Source organism: Etheostoma cragini, chromosome 7, assembly GCF_013103735.1.
Source record: "Etheostoma cragini isolate CJK2018 chromosome 7, CSU_Ecrag_1.0, whole genome shotgun sequence".
NCBI lineage: Eukaryota > Metazoa > Chordata > Actinopteri > Perciformes > Percidae > Etheostoma > Etheostoma cragini.
In genome coordinates, this window is record NC_048413.1 from 21019261 (window position 1) to 21024513 (window position 5253).

The 5253-nt window shown below is 41.4% G+C and overlaps 1 long non-coding RNA gene across 1 annotated transcript in view; it reads left to right on the top strand.

Moving 5' to 3' along the window:
- Positions 1 to 459: 459 nt before the first annotated feature.
- Positions 460 to 5253, top strand: part of LOC117947891 — a 19403-nt gene continuing 14609 nt past the window's right edge. Inside the window, exon 1 of the long non-coding RNA XR_004657351.1 lies at positions 460 to 655. This is a non-coding gene — a long non-coding RNA (uncharacterized LOC117947891). The remainder of the gene's footprint in view (positions 656 to 5253) is intronic.

The window sequence follows — 5253 nt, forward strand, 5'->3', positions numbered from 1 at the left end:
CGAAATAATTGTCATACTGAAATTTGTGAAATCCATTAAATACATTTTTCTCATTACAAACAATAACAGAAGATGGGAATCACTTCAAAAAGCTATCTATCTAGCTAGCTATCTATGATTGTTTGATTGCTAATTTTAGCTCAAAACGCTAACAACTGCAACTCATAGCTTCACTCATCTAAAAAATAACGCATGTGCGACTCAAATCTGCATTTGCCTCACATTGGGCAGTGACAGGTAGAATGTAAGTACTGTAATGCTGCATTCCAGACACAGTATTTAGCCCGTAAGTTATGGCTTCAAATCACGATTAAAAATTTTGTAGCATTTTAGGCAGAGTCACGACAAACCCTTCTAGCTAGCGTTAGCTAGCAGCAACCTAACGTTAGCTAGTACTAGCTGATACTAGTGACTTCTAGTCTGCGACATATTTTGTGTTTCACAACATGCAGAATTACTTTAAGTTGCCTATTAATGTATATTTATTTATATTTCTCTCTGTGAATCAGCTGCATCTGGACGGCATCAACAGGGGTCGCCATTGTTATTTATGTGTGGGTGACATCAAAAATTGTCACCGGGAGTACAACGATCTGGTACAAGTTCACGAGTAGTAAGTTCCAGGTTTGACTGCCGTTCCAGGGCACTTTCACAGGTTGCCTGGAACGCAGCATAAGGACAATGCAAATGCCCCAGACCCACACAGGCCCCAAATGCCCCAGGTTCACTGTGGTCTTGTGGGTAACACATTTACAAACATATCGACAGGATAATGTGTGGTGCAGAATACTTTTTAGGGAAATGTTTAGGATAACAGAAAAAAAATAATAAAAAAGACAGCAAAAGATAGGCCTACATAAAGAATAAAGCATGTATTTAAAAAAACGTGGATATAAAAAAATAGTAAAAATGGTTTCATGGTGTTTTTTTGTGCCCAAGAGTAATTTTAGTTGATTTAGAAAAAAAAAGAAGAAAAAAAACAATTACTAAATGCATGGTGATCACCGCAAAATTCGGATGTCACCTGCCAACAGTTCGTGTTTCCCAGCAGGGCCACGCCCACACTCACACACAACAATCCAATCAAACGTCCTGTATTGCCCGCGCGCTATGAATCCAATTAGTTGTAAAATTACCAGCCGGAAGTGATTGTGGGGGAATGGTAGCAATGCAACTTTTTGGATGTAGGCTGCCGTAAAAGAAGAAGAAGAAGAAGATGAAGATGATGATGATGATGATGATGATTGTGGAGGACAATGCCAAAATCACCTGTGTGCACCCGCCTGCTGGTCCGCGTTAGTTGTTCCGCGTATGGAGCCAGACACCCGCCGTCTCTGGAGGCTTCTGAAAGCAGTAGACTCGATGGAAGGATCGCTTTCCCAGTCGGATTCATTGGGGTCCCGGCCTCGAGGCGGAGCTAACGCCGAGCCTACAAACCTGGCTGACGGACTGTCTGCGGTACGGTAAGTACCTACTGTAAAAACTTACTTTTTGAACTAAGAGTTTAGTTTTCTGGCATCTGCTGCAAAACCTGGAATTCATTTTTTGATGTTTGGAGTTTTTATTGTTTTTGCGGAACTGGATTGAACTGAACTGAATGTGTTTTGAAGGGGAAACTGGCTGGAGTGAACTCTGGGCTGTTGAACTGTGTCATTCACACACACACATTGCACACACAGTATATTTTTGGTTCTGGTTTTGTCAATAGAAACTGAAAGTTGAATTAAACTACGTATGCCTTGTTGATACATTTATTAGTTGCTGGGATGCTGAGGTTTGGTTTATGGTTTGCTTTATCAAATATGTTGTGGCCATTGACTTGACTGGGACAACTGTACAATCAATAACTACTATTTCATCAGATATGACATTGACTGGTGCCCTTCAAAAAGAGAGTCAAAAAGTGCTACCCCAGTTCCCCAACCCACTAAACCTTGGACTTATAAACTGCAGCTAAATTCAACGTGTGGCAACGGCCTTGGCACAGCAGAGAACTGTGGGACATCAGTTTGAGGATTTGAAGAATACGCTTGGAGCTTCCAATTTACTGGATGTGTTTTCACAAGAATGGAGAAGAATAATGATCCTACACACGGTGGAGCTGAAGTCCAATGTCACTCTGATGGACCGAACCAAGGGCAAGCTGCCAGTAGGTTACTGAGACATCTGTCAATGCATTTTTGGAGGAGAGATGTCAAGTACTTACAAATGTGCCAATAAACCAAAAGGAGAAACTCCAAAATACAATAAAACCTTCATTAAATTAGGTTTTTGTGAGAAATGAGTTCATCTTAACTGGTGACTAATCTATCATCATTCAGGGACATTAAAGGATATCGAGGAATTGATGACCCTAATGGTGCATTCAATGGAGCACCCGCAAAATGATTTCTGGAAATTAACACACAGTGTGGACTCGATGTCACAGGAAATGATGAAGTTAACCCCTTAAATATCTGCCCACACAGAAACTGCTAGCCTATTGTCTCAGAGTGGTCACCAGGCAGGAAAACCTTTTGACTTAGCCTCCCCGTTATAGACAACATACAGCTCCTAATGTCACTGGTGGAAATCTGATACAGAAAGTTGCCGTCATCGAGCTAATCTTCAGGAACGCAGCTTTGGAGGCTCTGCTGTGAATCAGCTATTGAGATTAAAAGACACAGTAAGTCGACTTCCATGTGAGCCATGTGCTTTTTTTCGCAAGTGGTGAAACCAATAATTAGGCTGGATGTGTTACCTGCCACCTGCAAAACAGAAAACTTAGATACCGTGGGCATTTTAGGCATTAATTATACAGGACAGCTGAAAATGGGAAAAGAGAGCGAGAAGGACAATGACATGCAGCAAAGGGCTGCAGGTCATCCTGCGGCTAATGCGACAGGGTCTGATCCTTTTATACCTGGGGTACACACTCTACCAGGTGAGCTATCCAGGCATCCTATACTGTGTGAATTTAACATACGCAAATGACACATTGACAGATGCCTACTCCCTTTCCCACAATCCAAGAGATGCTGGACAGTTTCTCTGAGAATAGGTGACTGTGAGCCAGGTATAGAGCACTGCGAGCTGCCGGTTGTTGTTGTTTGGTGGTTGAGTTACCCAAAAATACGTGACTGTGAGCCGTGTACAGAGCACTGCAAGGTGCCGTTCGTTTTGGCAGAGATTGTGGTTCATGACAACAGGCTGCCCTGGGTCTAATTACCAGGTACTGTCATGATGTAATGAAAATGTTGATGTACTTTTGGATTGAGGAATGCTCCTGCAACTCCCAGCTGAAGCAAATGGCATGGAGAATTAAAGGAGGTCATCTCTTTTGTGCACACGGACAACATCATTGTCTCAAAGTCTTGGAGAGAACACCTCTATAATGACAGTCTTCAATGTGAGGCGTGAGGTTCTTTCCCCCCCTCCTCTGGTCAAGTTTTAAAAACCAATTGGAATGTCTTATTGTAGTGTGGACCTTTTTTTTTTTTTGAAGAAATGGTGGACTGATCTGAAGGGCTGCCACTTTACTGTGGTGACGTAACATACTTTCCCCCTGTGGGCATTTAAAACGGCTCAACCCAGCACTCAGATGATCGGATGGAAACAACAAAGGCTTGAGGAATACATTATCCTCGCTGAATGCAAGAAGGGAAGTACAGTACAACCCAGTGCCCCATAATCTCTCACAACACGCCCTACATTCCCGTTTACCTTAATGTCTTCCTCCACAGAGTTGTCTAAAAAAGCTTCCAATTTTCAATTCTGAAAGGAACAGCAGAGAAACTCTGAATATACCCCTGCAAAAGAGGAAGTAACTGCCAGTTTAACCACTTGATTCCATGGAGGACCTTATCCATTGTGTTGTCACACTCTAAAATCCTGTGCAAACTCTACTTAACTGCCAGTTTTAGAACATAATCAATTTGGAGTCGATTTTCCTGAGAAGGAAAGTAGCCAATCTTTCAAACCTACCTGACTGACTGACTTACTGACTCACGATCTACCGCACAGTCGGCACCCCCTGTAAATACTTGATATAGTCATTGCTGTATGTTTGGACTGTGATCACAGATGCTAACATTTAGATTGTGTGGAATCTGTGGATTCCTGGCCGACCTGACCTTGAGTTTGGTATCATGTTGTTTGTGCAGAACTGGGGCGTGCTGAACTGAAATCTTTTTTGCTTGGTGGATTAAACTTTGGATGGTTAACACTCACCACACTAGAAAATTGTTGGGTTTGGTTTTGCTTGTGTCTAACAATTTGCTATCATTTTGCCTCATTGCTGTACTGCTGTGTTGACTTGTTGCTGTGCATTCTGTTGCTGAGATGTAAAATACACACACACACAAACAATGTTCTAAGATTTGGCATTGCTTGGGTCTAACAGCTATTTTGTGTTTACCTCATTGCTGCATTGCCTTGTTGATATTTTTCCTCCGTGTTTCATTGCTGGGATCGGTCTCACTGTTTCTTTCTAATTTTCCAATATGTTGTTGGGTTTGTTCACCCATAATTAGGAGTTTTGTCAGATGAGATTGACAGCTTTATAAGCAATTGTCAACCCACTATTACATTCAGCTTTGTATGGTTATTTCCATTTGTCAGGATATCCCATTGTATTTTATTGCTATTGCTGTCAAATAAAGCTGGTCAGAGACAATAATGGATTGTCATTGGTAGCCGGAAAACTGATCAGCCAAACCTTTTATTGACAGACAAGCAGATTGTCATGTGTACTCCAATTCCTTCACCCTTTTTGGGGTTCACAGAAGTCTATAATCTGTCATCCAAATGTCTCCACTTTATGTGGACACTTAAAAAATTGTATAGACTGCCTTGTTAAATAACTGCCACGAAAGCTTTGTCTCTTTGCAAAGAAACTCAGTAAGCTGCTTTGCGAGTTATAGGTAGAGGACTGTTGAAGCGGTTATCCTTTCAGTTCTGGATTATAGTTATGTCATGCTGCAACCTCCACTTTTACATTCTGTTCATTCCTCTCTTGTTTTCATTAATGTAAATGATTACAGTACTCATCAATACATTTCGAATGATAAGGTCAATTGGCTTTCCACATCGATGTAATAACCACCGGTACTTATTTATCTTTAAAACTCTTGCTTTAAAATGTCCATCTCATATCGCTCCTCTTCCACTAAATGGAACATACTGAAATCTTGCTCATGATTTAGCTGACGCTTAAAGGGATTGTTTGGAGTAATTTCACCCTAGGATCATTGGCACCATGATCTTGAGCTAAAC